The sequence below is a fragment of the Psammomys obesus genome, unplaced genomic scaffold (assembly GCF_907164565.1).
Source record: "Psammomys obesus unplaced genomic scaffold, mPsaObe1.curated_primary_1811, whole genome shotgun sequence".
NCBI lineage: Eukaryota > Metazoa > Chordata > Mammalia > Rodentia > Muridae > Psammomys > Psammomys obesus.
This window is the reverse complement of record NW_026590486.1, coordinates 4,021,965-4,045,806: the sequence shown is the minus strand read 5'-3', so window position 1 is coordinate 4,045,806 and position 23,842 is coordinate 4,021,965.

Genomic DNA, 23,842 nt, shown 5'->3' with positions numbered 1-23,842 from the left:
TTCTTTAATTTCCTTAATAACCGAAGTTGTTCCCTTTCTAATTGGACTTTCTGAGAACAGCAATATCCTTCTGCAGTGGTCCCGAATCTCCTGTACATGTGGCAGGGAAAGCCATAGGAACAGAGGGCACGGAAGGCCAGTCTAAATTATGAGACTTGGCAGTTTCTTCCTCTGACACCGTATCATCCTCGTATCTGGCTCTTCTCTTAAATCATTTTCTGCTTTCAAATTGCATAAATCTGTTTGAGCTCCTTTATGAACATTTAAAATAACCTTAGAAGTACTTTTTATTCTCTGCCTGTTTGGCTGCTCTAATTTCTCCAAGCAACTCTTCAGCTTGTGAGATCAAATTTTTCATTTTATCACTCTCATGCCTAGGATCCAGCAATCTTTAATTAGAGTCCACAGAGAAAAAGTTATAACAGGTACCTTCTCAGGATCATTATTAGCATAATATTCTTGCAATCTTTTCCCTACCCTCTCGCAAGTTTCCAGATTGATGGTACCTTCAACTGGGAACCAGGGACAAACTTCATTTACAAACTAAAGGGGATAAGGTCGTTTCTCCCAATTCTTTGCGTTTATCAACATTGACTTTAAAGTCCTCATAAATAACTCCCTGCTACTGCTCTGCCCCATGAATGCGCTGCCTGCCTACCTTGTCTTCCTCCGTGCGATAGGTGGTCATCACAAAGCACTATTTTTAACTTAGGCATCCGGAGCTCCAAAAACCAGCGTTTCTCACTTTGCCCCTTGTTTTCAAGGTCCCTTGTTCGGGTGCCAACTGACTCATCCCGCGGGCTAGTCGAACAGGGTCCACCTGAAAGAGGGAGTGGAAATTGGGGGACAGAGATACAAAGAATGGAGACAAGACAAATTCCTGTTCAAGTCTCAGTTTATTGAACGTGCAAACAACACTTATATAGCAAAGGGTACAAGCAGATTTTTTTTCACAGTAAAAACAGTAATAACACATCTGTGCCACCTGGCAAGGCATGCAGGAATTCACTCAAGGTTATACAAAGTTTGCTGTCTGGTTCCTAAGGTTGCAGGGAGCTTGTTATCTACTTCACAGGCTCAGAGCAACCGGCCTGCAGAGACCGCCAAGGACAGTCTCTGAGAAATGGAGCTATGGATAGGACCCGCATCTGCCAAGGCCAGGAGGCAGAATTCCAATTAACAGACTCCTTCAAAATACTATCATTTTTCTATTGTTTTCTGTAAAACCATAAAACCTCTGTGTTAAAATATGAATTGGTATGTTTCTAGATGTGATATTATGAGGTATATTTTGGGTTTTCATTCAAAGTTCCTGGTTCATAGCTCCTAAACTTAATCACAGAAACTAGAATATTTTTCCCCAAGGCTATGGAACATCTTATCTTCTACTTTTAGTTTGCCAAGAAGATATTCTGTGACCTATCTCATCCAATAGTAAGTTCTAAGACTCTTCTAATTCCAGGGGCATTCCACATTTTACCCATGAGAAAGAAATGCTTAGAAAGGCAACACACTGTTAGTGAAGAGTGTTAAAGTATACAAGGTCAATTAGGAAGATTTCAGGAGAGCTGGACACATGGGGTTTCTAGTGATGGTTCCTACAGAGGGTAGAGAATCTGCACCCCTTCTCTAAGATTTTTTCTTGTATATCTCTCCTTTGTAGTACCTTTATTGAAAGTTAGGGGATGTGCTCTCCTGAGTTTTATTTGAGCTATGCAAAGCTATCATTTGAACCTAATGTGACTGTAAAGGGAACCTTGGTTTAGACATCTTAGGCAGAAACATAAATAAGCTAGGAGTAGTGACTGGCATCTACAGTGTGGGATAAACTCAGTCTGTGGAATCTAACATTAACTTCAGAGCCACATGGGATGGCGTACCTATAACTACACTTCCAGGTGATCTGGCTTTACAGTCCAGCCTCTGCCAGCACTTGCACACCAATGTTCAGGCACATATACTAATAACTAAATCTTTGTATGGGAAATTTTTTTTGAAAAGGAATAATATATCAATGAGTAAATTTTATATATGAAGTTGTTTTTTTTAAAAGGAGTGAATGCCAATAATAATAATGATCTAAAGTATTAAAATCATAAATTAATGAAGTAAAATAAATTCCAAAGTTAGCATATACAATATTAATATTAATGCCAGTAATGACATGATCGCTATGTTATGCTGGAACCTGAAGTGTCCCTCAAAGCCTCTAAATTGAAGGCTCCATCTCCAGCTTGTACGGCTGGAGAACATTAGGTGGTAGAATCTGGTGTGGGAAGTCAGGTCACTGCCAGCTGGATATCTGGACCGTAGCCCTCCTTTCTTTCTGCTTCCTAGACACTATGTTTTGCATCTTTGTTGTCTTTTCTTAATCCTGGCACTAAATGTAACGAAACCAGTTAATGGACTAAAACCTATAACTCCTGAGCCAAAATAAACACGTCTTTTTAATAGGTTGCTTACCTCACACACTTTGTCATAGAGATAGTGAGATTATCAAAACAGTCTTTTACAGAAGACCTCCCCTATCAGTGGACTTGGGGAGGGGCATACATGCAGAGGGTGGAGGAAAGGAGGGATTGGGACAGGAGGAGGGAGGGAACCATGGGGGATACAAAGTGAATAAAGTGTAATTAATAAAGAATTAAAAAAATGAAAGAAAACAGTCTTTTACTTTTATGATATAAATTAATATGAAATACAAGACAACCCACTCCAAAACCTCTTCTTTAGTGTTTTGTCTGAAGACAAACTACTTGTCTAGAATTTTTATTTTGCTTTGTTTTTGATAAGAACAGGTTTGAAGTGGCTTCAATCCCCAATATGAGAAATGGATTTTTAAGACAAAGATCTAGTAAATTTTGGCACCACCCTGGCAGTTTCCAGTTTTCCGGTAGGTATTTTTCAAGTGGTTGAAAGTAGTATTTCCAGTTTTAGCTTAGTATCATGTAAAGCCTTCATAGCCCAACAGATACATAGCATTATTCACAGTTTATACATGAGAAAAATCAAGGCTAAAGGCAAGTAAGTGGCTTGCTTTAGCTCCCACAGCCAGCAAGTGACAATGTTGGAATTTGAATTTGGGAAAGCTGGTGTGAGATCTGCAATTGTAAATTTTCATATAATATCTTTTTGTTTTGTTTTGTTTTGTTTTGTTTTTCTCACACAACTTACTTTTCTCAGTGAATAAAGATTCCAAAAGCATATATGTTAGGGTTCAGTCGCAGAAGTATCTTGGCAGGACACCAAAGCATGTCAGAAAAAAGATGATACCATACAGCAGACCTCACATGAGAGGTTTGTGTGTGTGTGTGTGTGTATGTGTGTAGGGTACAGAAGCTGCCTCTGAGAGAGGGTAGAAAGGAAGAGTGAGGGAAGAGGAAGCACTTGCATGTAATTTTATAAGGGGTTATAGCACATGCACATAGGGAGAATACACAATCATGGCCACCATGGAAATGTGTCACATTTTAGTGGCTGGTGATGACATGCCATCGTCACTATGTTACTGAAGGTGTGCTCAGGGTAGGAATTTCTAACAAGATAGACAGTCTTTAATTGGTGATCATAAAACAACTGCCACACACCAGGTATATCAGTTACATCATAGTCAGAACAGAGTGAAGGAAAAGATGATCTCAACAAGGTGGCATCAATGTCTCTTCTGTTCAGAGGATTTCCTCAGACTGCCTCCAGCAGGTGAGCAAGGCTCTACATAAGCAAAATCACCCTTCAGTAGTAATGAGCTAGGCAGACTATAAAGAAGCCTTACTGAATTTTACAATGTCTGTTACAGCTTCTGAGACACAGGAGTATCACATTCAAATGCATTGTAGCCATGAGCCACACTCCTCAAAATGTGTAAAATTTATTATTTTTAATTTTATTTATATATTTTTATTATAATTTATTTACTTTGTATCCCTGCTGCAGCCCCCTACCCTTATCTCCTCCCAGTCCCACCCACCCTCCCTCTTCTCCCCCAATGCCCTTTCCCTAGTCCCCTGATAGGGGAGGACTTCCTCCCCTTCTATCTGACCCTAGTTTATCAGGTGTCATCAGCATTGGCTGCATCATCTTCCTCTGTGGCCTGACAAGGCTGCACCTCCCAGGAGGAGGTGATCAAAGGGACAGCCACTGAGTTCATATCAGAGACAGCTCCTGTACCCCTTACTAAAGAACCCACTTGGAAACTGAATAGTCAGTGGGCTTCCTTTGAACATGAGGTACAGGTCCTCTCCATGCATGGACCTTGGTTGGAGTATTGGTCTCTGCAGGTTATTAAGTGAAAAACTAAAATATTTCTTTAAGTATTTCTCTGACATTTAATATTCTTCTGCTAAGAATTCTTTGTTAAGCTCTGTAAGCCATTTTTAATTGGATTACTTGGTTTGTTGGTGTTTAACTTCTTGAATTCTTTATATGTTCTAGATATTAGCCCTCTGTCAGATGCAGGGTTGTTGAAGATCCTTTCAAAGTATGTATGCTGTTGTTTGTTTTGTTGACAGTATCCTTTACTTTACAAAAGTTTTTCAGTTTCATGAAGTTCCATTTAATGATTGTTGATCTTAGAGCCTGTGCTGTTGGTGTTCTGTTCAGGAAGTTGTCTCCGTACCAATGAGGTCTAGGCTCTTATTCACTTTTTCTTCTAACAGATTTAGTGTGTCTAGTTTTCTATTGAGGTCTTTGATCCACTTGGACTTTAATTTTGTGCAGGGTGATAAATATGGAAATGCTCAACATCCTTAGACATCTGGGAAGTGCCAATCAAAACAACCCTGAGATTCTACCTTACACCCATCAGAATGGCTAAGATCAAAAACTCAAGGGACAACACATCCTGGAGAGGTTATGAAGAAAGGGGAATCCTCCTCCATAACTAGTGGGAATCTAAACTTGTATAGTCACTTTAGAAATCAATCTGGTGCCTAATTTTCTGAGAAAGTACCTGAAGATACAGCTATGCTACTCCTGGGCATATATCCGAAAGATGCTCAACCATACAACAAGGGCATTTGCTCAACTATGTTGATAGCAGCTTTATTAATAATAGCCAGAATCTTGAAACAACCTAGATGTCCATCAACCAAAGAATGGATACAGAAATTGTGGTATATTAACACAATGGACTACTATTAAACAATTAAAAACAGGAAAATCATGAAATTTGCAGGTAAATGGACATTACTAGAAAAATATCATCTTGAGTGAGGTATCCCAGAAGCAGAAAGACACATATAGTATATACTCACTTTTAAGTGGTGGATATTAGCCATATAATATAAGATAAACACACTAAAATCTACAGTCCTAAAGAAGCTGAACAACAAAGAGGACTGTAAGGAAGAGGCTTAATCTTCATTCAGATGGGCAAATAGAATAGACATCAGGAGAAGACAGGAAACAGGACAGGAGTTCTCCACAGGGGGGCCTCTGAAAGACTCTACCCAGCAGGGTATCAAGCAGATGCTGAGACTCAGCCAAACTTTGGGAAGAGTGCAGGGGAATCTTATGGAAGAATGGGGAGATAGAAAGAGAGGACCTTGACCCCCTGTTCAGATGTAGCTCATGGGGAGCTCAGTGTCCATGTGGGTTTCCTAGTAAGGGAAGCAGGGGCAGTCACAGTGGGCTCTTTGACCACTTGCCCCTGGCGAGATGGCCTAACTTTGCCACAGTGAAAGAGGATCCAGACAGTCCTGATGAGACCTGATAGGCTAGGATAGCCTATCAGTGAACTAGGATAGGAACATAAGGAAGGAAGTGAAAGGGAGGGTGGGACTGGAAGGTGCTACATCCTGGATACAAAGTGAGTAAGTTCTAATAAATAATAACAATAAAGAAAAATTAAAAAACATAAAAAAAGAAAAACTAAAAGACTGATTTATTCTTTATTTAAATCTATATTTTAGTTTGCTTCACTGAAGATTTGCATCAGAAAAGAGAACAGGATGTCATGGTGGTCAGGAAGCACAAAATTACTTGTGTTCGTGTCTGCAATTTGCTGTAAAAGTTAGCAATCCGTTCTCCAGACAAAGAAGAAAGTCAATAAGCATATATTGGTCTGATGTGATTTGTATAAAAGTAGGGCAAGAAATTATATATTTAAGAATAAAATAAAATGAAAATAGTCATCAAGAAACATTAAAAGATTCTTGTAAAGTCATAGACCTAATGTGGATCAATTGCTTGAGCATCTATGTCTATCTCAGAGATTAAAGTCTTTGTGAAGAATAAAATTTCTTTATGCTGGTCATTAACACAGCACCCTCTCCATCCCTTCTTCATTTAATCAAGAGTTTGGTCTCAGGAGTAGATCTGACCCAGCAGCATCAACTAATTCGAAGAATGCATCTTCCCTAAGCACAGAGAAAGAGGCAATGATTTTCACATCAGCTCTGTTGAGAATATGAATAATTCAGACTGTACATCCTTGGAATCCCAGTGCAGACTTTGCTGCCAGTGGGACAAAGGCAGGCTGAGTTTCCTTTCTATGAGTCTGTATAAATGTGCATGTAAGTGATAGTGCTGATTTAAAACAGAACATAAATTTGTGATGAAGAGACAGCTGAACATTTTTAAAGGAATAAAAATATGATAAAGGGAAAACATTAATATGGATTAGATTTGAGGGTTCTGGGTTTTCTCCTTTCACCACCAATTATACAAAATGTTGATGGGCCATCCCCATCTCACCAGTGTCTGAGTTGGAACTGGGACAAGGGAGATTATCTTTCTCCCTTTTTTCCCCCTTCTCTTCAATCTTTCTCTTATTTTTATAATGCCACAGATCAAATCCAGAGCTTGACACTAAGCTAAGTCCTAGCTCTCTTCTACTACAGGTGTGTAGTATAAGTACAGGTACATACATTTTCACATGGGCGTGACCTCATGTGTCTGCATGGGGAGACCCAAGTTGATAACAGGAATCTTCTTCTGCTCTTCTCCCACCTTATTCATTGATCTGTGTGCTCTCAATCAAATCTAGAACTAACTGATTTGGCTAGCTAGCTTATTTTACCTTGTTCTGTTTTCATTCTTCTGAGGCTAGAATTACATGGGAACCACCACATAAACTGGCAAATTTGTGTGGGTCCTGGGTATTGGATACTAATATTTTGTTTCCCACAAAGAAACACATGACAAAACAAAAGTAACTCTGTAAGACAATTTGTTTTATGCCAAAATGATGAACAATAATACAAACTGAGCTAGCAAGTACATTCAGGAAGGAAGTTACTTTAGTTTTTATTCCATTTCTTATATCCAGCCCTTTGGGCTTTGATAAAAACAAATAAGCAACAACAACAACAACAACCCACACATCACATTTCTTAAAATTCATCTTTAATACACACACACACACACACACATTCTGTTTCTTTTTCTTCAAATATCCAGAATACTAGCTACTAGCTACTTTCATCTCTAGTAAGTAAATGCAGGTAATGACTAAGTCTTTTCCTCATTAGCTGATGTCTGACACCACAGTCTTTCATGATTGGCTACCTCTAATATAACTTACACAAAAGAAATGAAGTGAAGGGAAAAGGAATGACTTTTCAATGGCAGCAATTTCTGGGAATGTAGTAGGTGGGCCTTTGTGTCAACAATAGTTTTACTGAGACACGAGATTTGCATAGAAGTTTTACAAGGCAGGGTAAATGAAAATATTTTAATTTCTTTGCATACAAGTTTTAGAAGGTGGGAAGTATTTATGAAATTTTGCCCTTACATCTGCTTTGACACAAAAGCAACAACAATAACACCTTTCTCACAATTCCTCCTTTTTTAATTAAATTTATCTTTTTTTAGTATTAGTTAAAGCTTATTAACTTTGTATCCCAGCTGTAGCCTGCTCCTTCATTCCCTCCCAATCCTACCCTCCCTCCCTTATCTCCTTCCTGCCCTTTTCCAAGTCCACTGATAGGGGAGGTCCTCCTCCCCTTCTATCTGACACAATTCCTCCTTATTACACATTTCTCTCTCTCTTTTTTCCTTCTTTAAAGTCAGTCAGCATATGTTGACTCCCTGAAGTCCCTACTAACAGTAAATTATTCTTTGATAAGTGACTGGGGATTGTATGGTCTTGATGAGCCCCTGGTTCTCCAGTACAGGAATTAAAGTAAGCCTGCCTTCTTAGAGGTGGCACCTTGGCCTGGCCAAAATGAAATGGTAGGTGTCCACCCAGAGTAGACATTCTATTCTTTAGACTAGAAGTAATTTTAACCTAAAAAGATTTTAGTGTTACTTTAACATAGTTCTCCCTTTTAAAAGTTAACTATAGAATCAATAAGTAACTAGATAAGAGATCAGAGGTAACCCTAGAATGAATTAGTAACCAGATCAGAGGTCAGAGCCACACCCCCCATCACATTTGACATCTCTGGCTTCTGCCAATGATGAGGCTTTCAAGAGACCCAAAGATATTTCTGGCTTTTAGCTAAGAGATACACTGGTTATTTTTCTCTGATGTCATTGTATGCTAACCAAATCCTGTTTTTATCTTCCCACTCCCTGATGACATGACCCTGGGTACAATGTGATAATCAATCTGATTACTTCCAAATGGATGGGGGGGAGGCATTGAGTATAGTGAAAAACGTTATTGGGCCTATCTTAAAACAAAACAAAACAAAACAAAACAAAAACAAAACAAAAATGTGTCAGCAGTTCTATTTGTATAACAGCCAGTTGCAGAAAGGAAATGAAGCCTAGTGCCCGAAAAGAGAAGTGAGGCAGAAGTAAAGACACAGTTATTAGTATTACAAATCTTACTCAGAGGACAAGGAGAAGCTGGAAAAGAAGGTTGCATTGTTTTATTTCCAAATCAAAATCCACTAGTATCTCTTGGTGGGTTGACAAGGGAATCCACCTTGTGAGTGGCTCTTTCGCTTTTCCTTTTCCCTCCAAAGCTGCTCCCCAGAATGATAAACACAGGGTCTCATTTCAGGAATTTGGGTAGCCATTGGTATTGCTAGAATTAATGTGATATTCCTCCCAAATGACTTCTAGATAGGGATATAAGAGAAATTTAGCCATCATTTAATTTTTAGGTTAAGGCTACAGTAGGCCTGACTTTCTTGGCTGTAGACAGGTGCTGCAATGAGCAAAAGTGTGAAGTCTAATACATGGACACCGCTTTTCTTGTTAAGAAGAAAATTATTAGTGAGAATGTTTTTAGAGTATTATTATGTGAATTTAAGTCTAATATGGGGAATGTGAGCCCCTGGAGAGTTCAACGAACACACTGATCATTTGAATCTTGGTTATGCTTTTTGTTTTTGTTGTTGTTGGGTATTTAAGACTATTAAGATAGCCAAGGTGTTTAGATTTTAGTATGTTTATCCTATTTTATAGGTCTAGTATCCACTTATAAGTGAGTATATACCATGTGTGTCTTTCTGCTCCTAGGATACCTCATTCAGGATGATCTTTTCTAGATCCGACCATTTGCCTGAAAATTTCATGATTTCCTTGTTTTTAATTGCTGAAGAGTATTCCATTGTGTAAAAGTACCACAATTTCTGTATCTATTCCTCCGTTGATGTTGATGGACATCTGGGTTGTTTCCATGTTCTGGCTATTAACGAATAAAGCTGTTACAAACATGGTTGAGTAAATATCCCTTGTTGTATACTTGAGCATCTTTTGGATATATGCCTAGGAGTGGTATAGCTGTATCTTGAGGAAGCACTATTCCTAATTGTCTGAGAAAGCATCAGATCAATTCCCAAAGTGGTTGTACAAGTTTACATTCCCAGAAGGGGGCAAGGAGGAGATGAGGAAGGGAGGGTGGAATTGGGAGAGAAAGAGGGAAGGAGCTACTGCTGGGATACAAGTGAATGACCTGTGATTAAAATAAAAAATAATAAAAACAAAACAAAACAAAAATAATAACAAAACAAAACAAAACAAAAAACCCTCAACAACCAAGTTTACATTGACACCAGCAATGAAGGAGGGTTCCCCTTTCTCCACAACCTCTCCAGCATGTGTTGTCACTTGAGTTTTTTATCTTAGCCATTCTGATGGGTGTAAGGTGAAATCTCAGGGTTGTTTTGAATTGTATCTCTGATGGCTAAGGAGGCTGAGCATCTCTTTAGGTGTTTCTCTGCCATTCTATATTCCTCTACAGAGAATTCTCTGTTTAGCTCTGTACCCCATTTTTTAATTGGATTGCTTTATTTATTGCTTTGTAACTTCTTTAGTTCTTCATATATTCTGGATATATAAAGAACCTCTGTCAGCCCTCTGTCAGATATAGGGTTGGTGAAGATCCTTTCCCAGTGTGTAGGCTGTCGTTTTGTTCTAATGACAGTGTCCTTTGCTTGAAGACCGTCAATCCTCACCTAGAAAGACAAATGATATGTACATTGGAAGTAGGAAAAAACAAGTAACAGGACAGAAGCCTACCACAGAGGGCCTCTGAAAGACTCTACCTAGCAGTATATCAAAGCAGATGCTGAGACTCATAACAAAACATTTGGCATAGCGCAGGGAATCATATGAAAGAAGGGGAAGTTAGTATGACCTGGAGAGGACAGGAGCTCCACAAGGACCAAATATATCTGGGCACAGGGGTATTTTATGAGACTGTTTCTCCAACCAAGGACTATGTAATGATAAAACCTAGAACCCCTTCTCTGATGTAGTCCATGGTAGTTCAGTATCCAAGTGGGTACCCTATTAAGGGGAACAAGGACCATTTCTGACATGAACTCAATGGTTGGATCTTTGACCTTCCCTCTTCCCCCGAGGGAGAAGCAGCCTTGCTAGACCACAGAGGAGGACATTGCAGCCAGTCCTGAAGATACCTGATAAGCTACGGTCAGATGGAAGGAGAGGAGGACCTCCCCTATCAGTGGATTTGGGAAGGGGCAGGGAGGAGATGAGGGAAGGAGGGTGGGATTGGAAGGGAATGAGGGAAGGGCTATGTCTGGGATATGAAGTAATAACCTGTGATTAATATAAAAAAATAAAAATTTTAAAATATTTTTTAAAAAGATGGCCAAAGTGAATTATTTTGTGTACTTTCACATCCAAGTGAGGATCTGGTCTTTAGGAGTCACTTGAGAGAACTGCCTGGCTCCTCTAGCTTTCCTTTTACCAGTTGTATAAATATGAGAGTAAGTCAAAGGCCCTGCTTGGTTGTGTTTCACATAGAAACATTGAGGAAGTTCTTCCTTTTAATTAACCCTCTCTGTAGGCTAAACACTAGTTAGAGTTTATGGAGCAGGGGTCTCTAAACAAGAGAGCTGGTGAATCTCCACAGTTACTGTGCATTTCCTGAAATTCCTCATGGTTCCCTTGTTATAGAAACACTATGCCTTATTAGTAAGAAATCACTGTTCACATTTACAAGTGAAGAAAAAGCTGAATAAAACACCTGGCATCCTGGTGCTAATGCCTAAGTAAAAATTGATCCCCAACAGAAAATTGCCTTAACTTATATATACTTTAGGCTCATGTGTTTTTGTTTTGTTTTGTTTTTATTTGAGTTAATTTTTTTAAATTTTTTATTTAACTTTCATTAATTACACTTTATTCATTTTGTATCTCCACCCATAAGCCCCTCCCTCCTCTCCACCCAATCCCACACTCCCTCCCCTTTCTGCATGCATGCCCCTCCTCAAGTCCACTGATAGGGGAGGTCCTCCTCTCCTTCTTTCTGATCTTAGTCTATCAGTTCTCATCAGAAGTGGCTGCATTGTCATCTTCTGTGGCCTGGTAAGGCTGCTCCCCCCTCAGGGTGAGGTGATCAAAGAGCAGGCCAATCAGATTATGTCAAAGGCAGTCCCTCTTCCCATTACTATAATATAATAATACTATATATTATATATATAATATAATAATAATAATATAGTATAATAATAATACTTCCCATTATTATTATCTTGTTCTGTTGCTCTCCTTGTGGAGTTCCTGTCCTCTCCAGCTCTTGCTATTTCCCACTTCTTACATAAAATTCCATTCACTCTGCCCTACAGTTGGCCAAAAGACTCAGAATCTGCTTTGATAGTCTGCAGGGCAGAGGCTTTCAGAGGCCTTCTGTGGCAGGTTCCTAGGTTGTTTCCTGTTTTCTTCTTCTTCTGATGTCCATCCTCTTTGTCTTTCAGGATGGGGATTGAGCATTTTAGTTAGGGTACTCTCTTTTGCTTAGTTTGTTTAGATGTACAGATTTTAGCGGATTTATCCTATGTTGTATGCTTATATGAGTAAGTATATACCGTGTGTGTCTTTTTGCTTCTGGGACAACTGACTCAGGATGATCCTTTCCAGGTCCCACCATTTACCCGCAAATTTCATGATTTCCTTATTTTTCATTGCTGAGTAATATTTCATTGTATAGATGTACCACAATTTCTGCATCCATTCTTCAGTTGAGGGGCATCTGGGCTGTTTCCAGCTTCTGGCTATTACAAATAAAGCAGCTACAAACATGGTTGACAAATGTCTTTTTTGTGTACTTGAGCCTCTTTTGGATATATGCCTAGGAGTGGTATGGCTGGATCTTGAGGAAGCACTATTCCTAGTTGTCTGAGAAAGGGCCAGATTGATTTCCAGAGTGGTTGTACAAGTTTACATTCCCACCAGCAGTGGAGGAGGGTTCCCCTTTCTCCACAACTTCTCCAGCATGTGTTGTCACTTGAGTTTTTGATCTTGGCCATTCTGATGGGTGTAAGGTGAAATCTCAGGGTTGTTTTGATTTGCATTTCCCTAATGGCTAATGAGGTTGGGCATTTCTTTAAATGCTTCTCTGCCATTCAATACTCCTCTACAGAGAGTTCTCTGTTTAACTCTGTTTCCCATTTTTTAAGTGGATTACTTGGTTTGCTGCTTTTCAGCTTCTTTACTTCTTTATATATACTGGATATGAGTCCTCTGTCAGATCAAGGGTTGGTGAAGATTCTTTTCCAATCTGTAGGCAGTTGTTTTATTTTGATGACGATATCCTTTGATTTACAGAAGCTTTTTAGTTTCATCAAGTCCCATTTATTGATTGTTGCTCTTAGAGCCTGTGCTGTTGGTGTTCTGTTCAGGAAGTTTTCTCCTGTGCCAATGAGTTCAAGGGTGTTCCCACTTTATTTCCTAGCCGATTTAATGTGTCTGGTTTTATGTTGAGGTCTTTGATCCACTTGGACTTCAGTTTTGTGCAGGGTGATAAGTATGCATCTATTTTAATTTTTCTACATGTAGACATCCAGTTGGACCAGCACCATTTGTTGAAGATGCTATCTTTTTTCCATTGTATGGTTCTGGCATCTTTGTCAAAGATCAGGTGTCCATAAGGGTGTGGGTTTATTTCTGGGTCTTCTGTTCGGTTCCATTGATCCACTATTCTGTTTCTATGCCAGTACCATGCAGTTTTTATAATTGTTGCTCTATAGTACAGCTTGAGCTCAGGGATGGAGATACCTTCAGAAGATCTTTCATTTTAGAGGATTGTTTTAGCAATTCTGGGTTTCTTGTTATTCCATATGAAGTTGAGAATTTTTCTTTCCAGGTTTGTAAAGAATTGTGTTGGCAATTTGATGGGAATTGCATTAAATCTGTAGATTGCTTTTGGTAAGATGGCCATTTTTACAATGTTAATTATGCCAAGCCATAAGCATGGGAGATCTTTCCATCTTCTGATATCTTCTTCTAATTCTTTCTTCAGAGACTTGAAATTTTTTTCATACAAGTCTTTGACTTCCTTGGTTAGGGTTACACCAAGGTATTTTGTGTCATTTGTGGCTATTGTGAAGGGTGTTGTTTCCCTAATTTCTTTCTCAGCCCTTTTGTCTTTTGTATACAGGAGTCCTACTGATTTTTTTGAGTTAATTTTGTATCCGGCCACTTTGCTGAAGGTGTTTATCAGCTGTAGGAGTTCCCTGGTAGAGTTTTTGGGATCACTCATGTATACTATCATATCATCTGCAAAGAGTGATAATTTGACTTTTTCTTATCCAATCTGTATCCCCTTGATCTTCTGCAACTGTCTTATTGCTCTAGCAAGGACTTCCAGAACTATGTTGAAGAGATATGGAGAGAGTGGGCAGCCTTGTCTTGTCCCTGATTTCAGTGGGATTGCTTTACGTTTCTCTCCGTTCAGTTTGATGTTGGCTATAGGCTTACTGCATATCCCCTTTACTATGTTTAGATATGTGCCTTGTATCCCTGATCTCTCCAATACTTTAAACATGAAGGGTTGTTGGATTTTGTCAAATGCTTTTTCATCATCTAGGGAGATTATCATGTGTTTTTTTTCTTTCAGTTTGTTAATATGGTGGATCACATTGATGCATTTCCGTATATTGAATCACCCCTGCATGCCTGGCATGAAGCCTACTTGGTCATAGTGGATAATATCTTTGATGTGTTCTTGGATTCGGTTTGCAAGTATTTTGTTAAGTATTTTTGCATCAATGTTCATAAGGGAGATTGGCCTGAAATTCTCTTTCTTTGTTGAGTCTTTGTGAGGTTTAGGTACCAAGGTGACTGTGGCTTCATAGAATGAGTTTGGTAATGTTCCTTCTGTTTCTATTTTGTGGAATGGTTTGAAAAGAAATGGAGTTAGCTCTTCTTTGAAGGTCTGGTAGAATTCTGCGCTGAAGCCATCTGGTCCTGGGCTTTTTTTGGATGAGAAACTTTTGATGACTGCTTCTATTTCTTTGGGGGATATAGGACAATTTAATTGATTTACCTGGTCCTGATTCAGCTTTGGTAAGTCAAAGCGATCAAGAAAATTGTCCATTTCATTTAGATTTTCAAATTTTGTGGCATATAGACTTTGGAAGTAAGACCTAATTATTGTTTGGATTTCTTCAATGTCTGTGGTTATGTCCCCCTTTTCGTTTCAGATTTTGTTGATTTGGATAGTTTCTCTCTGCCTTTTAGTTAGTTTGGTTAAGGGTTTGTCTATCTTATTGATTTTCTCAAAGAACCAGCTCTTGGTTTCATTGATTCTTTGAATTGTTTTATTTGTTTCTAATTGATTGATTTCAGCCCTGAGTTTGATTATTTCCAGCCATCTACTCCTTTTTGGTGTGTCTGCTTCTTCTTTTTCTAGGGATTTTAAGTGAGCCATTAATTTGCTTGAATTAGCTGTCTCAAATTTCTTCTTGAAGGCAATTAGTGCTATGAACTTTCTTCTTAGCACTGCTTTCATTATGTCCCACAAGTTTGGGAATGTTGTGCCTTCATTTTCATTGATTTCTAGGAAGACATTAATTTCTTTCTTTATTTCCTCCCTGACCCAGCTGTTATTTAGTAGCAAGTTGTTCAGTTTCCATGTGTGTGTAGGCTTTTTGCTATTTGTGTTGTTGTTGAGGTCCAGCTTTATTCCATGGTGATCAGACAAGATACAAGGGATTATTTCAATCTTCTTTTATCTGTTGAGGCTTGCTTTGTGACCAACTATATGGTCTATTTTGGAGAAGGTTCCATGAGGTGCTGAGAAGAAGGTAAATTCTTTTGTGTTTGTGTGTAAAGATCTGTAAATATCTGTTAGGTCCATTTGATTCATGACCTCTGTCAAAGACATTGTTTCTTTGTTTAATTTCTGTTTAGTTGACCTGTCCTTTGTTGAGAGTGGGTTGTTGAAGTTTCCCAATATTAGTATGTGGGGATCTATGTGTGGTTTAAGTTTTATCAGTGCTTCTTTCACAAATGTGGGTGCCCTTGTTTGGGGCATAGATGTTCAGGATTGTGATGTCTTCTTGGTGGAATTTTCCCTTGATGAGTATGAAGTGTCCTTCCCCATCTCTTTTGATTAATTTTGGTTGAAAGTCTATTTTATCAGACATTAGTATGGCTACTCCTGCTTGCTTCTTGGGTCCATTTGCTTGGAAATTCGTCTTCCAATCCTTTACTCTCAAGTAATGTCTATCTTTGTGCCTTAGGTGTGTTTCTTGGTTGCAACAGATTACTGGGTTTTGTTTATGTATCCATTCTGTTAATCTGTGTCTTTTTACTGGAGAGTTGAGTCCATTGATGTTGAGAGAGATTAATGACCAGTGGCTGTTAGATCCTTTGATTTTGATGTTGGCTGTGTTCATAAGGTTGTGTGCTTGGTTGCTTTTTGTTTTACTGTAGTAAGGTTAATTATTTCCCGTGTTTTCTTGAAAGTAGCTCATTTTCTTGGGTTGTATTTTCTTTTCCAGTGTCTTCTGTAATGTTGGATTTGTGTGTAGGTATTGTTGAAATTTGTTTTTTTCATTGAATATCTTGTTTTCTCCGTCTATGAGGACTGAGAGTTTTGCAGGTATAGTAGCCTGGGCTGACGTCTGTGTTCTCTTAGGGTCTGCATGATATCCATCCAGCCCTTTCTGGCTTTCACAGTTTCTGTTGAAAAGTCAGGTGTGATTCTAATAGGTTTGCCATTATATATTACTTGGCCTTTATCCCTTGCAGCTTTTAGGTGTTTTTTTTTTTTTTTTTTTTTTTTTTTTTTTTTTTTTTTTTTTTTTTTGTTTTTTTTTTTTTTTTTTTTTTTTTTTTTTTTTTTTTTTTTTTTTTTTAATTTGTTCTGTATTCTTACTCTTTCGATTATTATGTGGCGGGAGAATTTTCTTCTCTGGTTTAAGTTGTTGAGTGTTCTGTAGGTGTCATGTATTCTTATTGTCCTCTCCTTTAACTTGGAGAAATTTTCTTCAATGATTTTGTTGAAAATATATTCTGGGCCTTGGAGAAGGGAGTCTTCTTTTTCCTCTATACCTATTATTCTTAGTTTTTGTCTTTTCATATTGTCTTGGATTTTTTGGACGATCTGTGTCAAGAATATTTTGGATTTAACATTTTCTTTGACAGATACATCAATTTCTTCCAGTGTATCTTCCACACCTGAGATTCTTTCTTCCATCTCTTGTAGTCTATTGGTTATGCTAACCTCTGTAGTTCTTGTTTTCTTCCCTAAGTTCTTTCTTTCTGCAAATTCCTTTCTTCAAAAGGAATTTGAATTTCTTTCAAATTCCCTCCATTTGTGTTTTCCTTAATTTTTCCAAGTCTATCATCAGATCTTGAGCCATTTTGTTGATTTCCTTCACCTGTCTGACTGTATTTTCCTGTTTTTCCATTACTTCTTTCAGCTTTTTGTTTGAACCAACCTCTGTTTCTTTTATTTCATTCAGTGCTTTAAGCATTTCCTTTCTAAAGGCCACAAACTGTTTGGCTGCAACTTCCTGTATTTCTTTATGGATGGCAATATTCTGTTTGAGTTTGTCTTCCTCTATGTCTTTATGTATCTTATCTATTTCCTATGTTATCATCTTCATGAGCATAGTTGTTAGGTCATCTTCTTGGATTTCGGTTATGCTGCGGTGTCCAGGGCTACTTGCCCCTCGGTAACTGGGTTCTAGAGATGCCATATTGCTCTGTCTTTTCTCCCTTGAGCTTTTACGCTGGCCTCTACCCATTGTGCTATCTTAGGTGTTTGGGGTTATTTTCTGGTGGTTTCTGGGGATCCTGTGGTGGAGCGAATCCCCTTGGCAGAAAGCTGGTTTTTCTTGAAGAAAGTCTTCTCAGCTTTTTGGGTATAGTCCCTGGATGGCTGACGTTTTTTTCAGGAGTTGCTGCTGCTTACCTCAGGGATAGAGACCTAAGTGGTAACTGTGGTCTTTATTAGTAGAGAGGGTTCTCCTCTCACCTAAGGAAGTCCTGAAGACAGCTGCCCTATTTCTGGGTTTCTTGCTGTAAATTTAATGATCCGCTCTTGTGACACAGTTGGACAGCTGGCACGCAGCAACTGTTTGTGCCTGTGTCTGGAGCACAGCTCAGTGATGGTGGCTTGGCCCCGCAGGTCTGTGAGACTTTTTCCAGACAAGGACTGGGTGATTTGAGTCAATACAGTTTCCTTCTTTCCCTGTGGATTCTCTGAAGACAGGGACTCCTACTCTCCTTTTTGCCCTGGTGTGTCTGGAGCACAGTTCAGTGATGGCTGCTTGGCCCAGCCGTTCTGCGTGACTTTTTCCAGGGAAGTACTGGGCGATTTGAGTTAGTACAGTTTCCTTCCTTCCCTGTAGATTCTCTTGTGACAGGGACTCCCAGTCTTTGGTGTTTTTGTGCCCACCAATCAGCCTGGGAAGGTTATCGGGACAAACAGGCATGTGGCTCTGGTCTGGGGACCTAGTGCCTGCGTGACCTGGGATCTCCTCCGGGTTCTGGCTGGGGGACCTGAGAGTGTCCCCCCACTCAGGTCCTGAGAGAAGAAACGCTGTGGGGGTTTCTTCTCACCTGAAAAACATGATCGCTATTGTTTTAGGGCCCAGGGTTCAGTCTCTTTGTCACTGTACAGGAATTGTTTTCCGGCTCCTCAGACGCCCTGTTCTCCTGGTGCAGCCATCTTATTCCCCAGCAGGCTCATGTGTTTTACACACAGTATCATCATCTCTTTTTAGTACTGGCACAGGTTATACTTTGAAAATTTAAACAAAGACAGGGCACTGCATGTCTGGCTCCTTAGGCAGAGAGGAGATTTACACAGCAACACTACGTATTGACAGAATTATTTTAACTATAGCAGTGTTGTAATTGTTCAAATAGTTGTTTCCCAAGTTCATCTTGTCCACCTGGCATAGTTACGTTTTTTTGTTTGTTTGTTTGTTTTTCTTTTTTTTTCCCTTATAAAAGCAAGGAAACTTAATGGCAGACCTGAACTTAATTATGGTTGTCACCTTAAACTGCTTTTCTTGAGCTGCTCTTCCAAGGCATGTTTCAGGTATAGGAACCAGGGATTAATGGCTGATTGTAAGTTGGGCCTGTCACCTTTGTTATGGGAATGGAGTCTGAGGGCTACTCAATCCTAGTGAATAAACATTTACATCCTATCACCATAAATTTCTTTTATTTCTAACAGGCCTCGTTAGCAGACTACTTATCTCTGAGGTTTTTTTGGAGGCAGTGGTCCCTTAGCTATATAAGTTTTATTTGTATGACTTAATGTTCCCTAAGCAAATATATTAGTAAGTCGTTTATAATACCAATTCTATCAATTCAGTTTCTTCTGAACCTGGGTTCTAGTAGACCTTAGGAGGCAAGAGGCAACTTATTGTCTCTTATTGTTTACATGTAAGTATATAAAACCTAGAGAAAACCCAAAATAAACTTCAGTTAAGCATACATTTTTCTTTTTTTTTTAACCTACCTCTTATAATTACTTATGAGGAGCTTACCAATAACTGTTGACTTAATCAGATGTCTGACAACAATACACTGAACTTTGACCTTAGAAATCTTAATATCATACTTAAATTCTCATGTTTGATGTATCTTATGTAGTTTTCTCAGATCTTTATAACTGGCTTAAACTTTTCAGCATTATTTTCCATTCTAGAAAATCTTCTAACCATTTTGTATTTCATCTTAAATACCTCTTTACTAAATATTTCCATTCTTACATCTTTTAATATTTTCTTACTGACAGGAGAGTGAATGACCTGAAAGTAGTCATACTGGAACATCTGTCACCCAATATGAGTGATGGCCTTCTCATAGCAGCATAGCTGGCATCTCCTCTTCCCTGTCTTCTCCAGCCCATAAACTATAACATCTCCCCAAGACCTGAAGACCATATTTCATTAGAGTAGAACTGCATACTGTTATCTGGGAAGAGTGGTTGAATAACTCACAGAGGGTCTCATGGCCCTCTTCATCTCCTCTTTCTGTAAAGGAGAAGCAGTAATTTATAATCTCAGTTGTGGTGACCTTGTGTAAGTAGGCCAGATGGTCTTACTAAGATGGCAGTTGTTTGCTTAAAGGATAGTGTTGCACCTTAATAAAAGAAAGCTGAATCCAAACTACATATATGGGATAATGTAACTTGTTAGATATTGGTAAGTGATAGGGCTTTGTAAGTTTCCTGAAAAATAATATATAAAACATAAGACAGTAAACAAAAAAAAAATCTCTGTCATATAGTTGATAAAATGATCTATCACATCTACCATAGCCATACTTTTCTTTTGGGATGAGTCTAAGTAGCTGAGAGGGAAACCATAAAAACATAGTAAAACATCATCAGATTTATGTTTACAAGACCCAATAGAATTCAATTAAGGAATTTCCATTGAAGCTTTGATGCTAGAATTACTATTGTGAGATTATTTTAGGCAGAGGGTCCCAATACATAGACTGACTGTCAACAGTTTTTCACATTAATAATCATAATCGTAGTAGCAGTATGAATTATATAGAGCATACAGAACACAGAAGTCAGTAGCATAAAGAACCTGGAAAGATATGACATCAGCCTCTTCTTTTCCTTAACCTGTTTATATCATTGTAACTAAAATAAAAACAAAAGCAAGACTTCCCAGAACTTGATGTGGCAGAAACAAGAGCAGTCAACAAGCATGGAGCAAAGGAGTCTGCAGAAAGGAAAGAATATTTTTTTTTTTCTTAAAGAAAAATAAGCTAGGAGATTTTGGGCATAAACAACAGGCTTCAAGCCTCAGCATGGCCCAAGTCTCCAACTTCACACCTATAGGAAATAAGATTCTCTCTGTATAATAAAAAATTGAGAGATTAGTGAAAACAATGCAGTTTTAGTATACCATTCTGAAAAAAGTGACACTGGCATAGAGAGAAGGCAAAACTATATCTGGTTGGTTCATTTGTTATAAGATGGTGGTCATTTTAATGGCTCCCATCATGAAAAATTTCTAACCTCTTTTTCCATAGACTGAGTGTGCCTTCTTCCCATATTCCACCATATACTTGGTTTAGAACACAAATCTTTATCTAATGAATAAGTTGGGCCTTGAGACTACTCACTTTTCTTATTGTAGACTCAGTCAATTAGCAGACTGCCAGTAACTATCTGACTCTCAGGAATTCTGGGACAAGTAGGAACCAGCTACCAGCTAGGGAATTTAGGTTATCTAGGGCTTTAATGCTTCTTGTTTATCTGTAACCCTGATGAACTATAAGTGCATCTCATAATAAAATTAAAGCATTTAGTTTTATTTCATATGTGTCCAAGCAGGTTAATGCCTTTTTGCTTCTAGCTGTTACAGGTTACTGCTGGTATCAGCTTAGCTGACAGTCCATTGTTTGGGTCCCTGTTGGGAATCTTTGCTCTTCATGTCTTGGCCCTAGATCAGTGCAAATGTCCATAAGTTGCCCCAGCCTAACAATCACAGCATCAGCTTCCATTGGCAGATGCTAGTGTTGGAGTCACATGGCTAGAAAAACTGGTAAACTCTTTATGGAGACCAATATATGTATCATGTCAAACAATTGTTAAAAATAAAAGCAAATAACACTTGGAAGTCTGGCTTTGCCTCCAAAGTTTGAAATAAAAATGTACTAATCTTTCACTTGACAGTACAGCCCTCAGTGTCTCCTTTCCTTTTCTCATTTCCAGGTTCACATTAGAAATCTCAGAAGGTAAAAACAAACAAAACAAAAAACCAAAACCAAAACCAAAACAAAACATAAAAAAAAAAACCCAAAAAAATAGAGTAGAGAAAAGGATTAGGCTATGAGACTGAATGTCTCTGTAAGTCCATATAAATCTTTCTTTCTATATGTTATCTTGGCCATGGTATTTTATCACAGCAACAAAAAAGTAGTTAAGACAAAGAGATAGTACATGGAACATAGGCTATATGCCCAAAAATAGCGAAAGAAAGAAACAAGGGTAGAAATATCATGGTGTCAGGCAAGAAAGTTGAATCCATACATAGTTATTAACTGTGATCACATGGGGTACTGGCTTTGGGGTTTTGAGGAATTTTTACACTGCTCTCCATAGTGGCTGCACTTATCACTTTTATACCAACAGCAATGAGTTTCTTTTCTGGGGCCTTAGGACATTCTTCATGACTGTCTTAAGGCAGTGTTTTCTGGCCTGGATTGAGGATAGCTGTGTTTTGTGCCCCTGGAGCATGCTCAGAGCTCTCCTCATCTGCATTGCTTTATCAAAGATGACCTACTTATGAGATCTGGGCTGAAATCCAAGGCATGGGAATATGTAACTGTAATAGAAAGAACCTCATTTTCTTTCTCAGTTTCATTTGGGTCCGACTGTGAATGGCATCTAGAGAAGGGAGGACACATTTGTCTACTATTTTGAACTAGGGCTGCTATGGGCTTTCATCTGCACATTACCTGATGGAACATGCCCAGAGGTTAATCCACACATGCTCTTCTCCTTAATCTTTCATCTTTTTCCCCACCCTGATCAGAGTTCAACTTCCCTTTAAAGTCAGTGTCTATCTCTTTTCCTACTCTTCCTCTTCCCACCAGTCTCTTTATAGTCAGCCCCTTTTCCCTTTCTCTGCTGTTCTTTTCCTTTTCCTTCCTCACTATCCTTCTATTTCAATATTTTCTTTTTAAATTTTTCTTCTTTGATGTTTCTCTGCTTGTGTCTTAGCATACCCACTGTGATATTTGGATCTGAAATGAAATGTGTACTGTTAGTATAGACAGATTCTCTAAATCCTGTAAAGCCACCCTCTACTTGTTCCCAGGGATGATATTTAATCACTTGCCAAAGCAGCCTAGCAACATGAAAAAATAAGAAGTAAGGCATGATGAGAATATGATCATGAGGCTAGAGATACATCTCAGTGGTATAGTATCTGTTCAGTGTATGTAAGGTCCTAGGAACAATCCCCAGCAGTACACACACATGCACACATTCACATGTGCACATATTCACACATTCAATTAGTGGCAGTCATGATCATAGGATACCCAAGTGGATAACAGACACTGAAGATATAGAAATGAGAATCCCGCTTCTATCATTAGGAACATAAGTTTATATCTATAGTCTATCTCAGAGTTGTTCAGTTACATTTTATTGTTTCACATAAAGAAGACAACAGGAGTGGGACACAGCATGGATACATTAAATGAGGTAGCTAATGTCCAATGACTTGATCATGACCCCAAGCAAAAATTACCTGTTTTAAGCATAAATGTTTGTAGTTGAATTGTGGCAGACAAGATCTGGGTAGGATCTCAGTTGAATCATCTTGCCTAACAGGTGATTTAAGGCTACCTTTACAAGGTTACATAACTTTCTTTGAATGATTTTTGCCTGGTGAACTAAATCAGAAGCATTAATTCCACACATGTGATATAGCCTTTATTTTATTTTTGAAATCTGGATGAAAAAAAAGGTCTGACATGACCTTGGGTTTTTATGGTTGAGGTATTCTTAGAGAAAACAACTTTGAAACAATTTCAATTGTTTACGAATTGTAACTACTTCTCTACTTGTACTGAGGAACACATGGTGTCATGGTCTGTCAAATTAATTAAGTTTCTTAATGAATTTAACTCTTTCTGTCTCCCCTCCTCCTCTCTGATATTTATTTTATTATTTTTTCCCCAGTGTTCTATTTCTATTGGTCTTCTAGATGGTTTAAGATTGGTTTTGTTTTTTTTTTATTAACCTAATGCCTTAAGGTTCATTATCAAGTTGTGTATTATCTTGAGATATCACTGGTGTTTTACTTTGCCTTGTTTTTTTTAAAGATTTATTCATTTATAGACATGAGTGCATGCTTGCGTGATCAAAGAGGGCATCAGATCACATTATAGATGGTTGTGAGCCATATGTGGTTGCTGGGAATTGAACTCAGAACTCTCTGGAAGAACAGACAATGCTCTTATCCACTGAGCCATCTCTCCAGCCCTACTTTGCCTTGTTTAAGTAGACACTTAGAGCTATAAACTCCCTTTTTATGATTGCCAAAACTGCATAGATTTGGGTATATTATGCTTTTATTTAATTATAGGAACTTTTAAATTTCTTTCTTGATTTTCTCAGTGACACATTCAACAGTGTGTTGTTTAATTACCATTAGCTTATATATTTTCTATAGATTTTCTTGTTTATTTCAGGCTAATC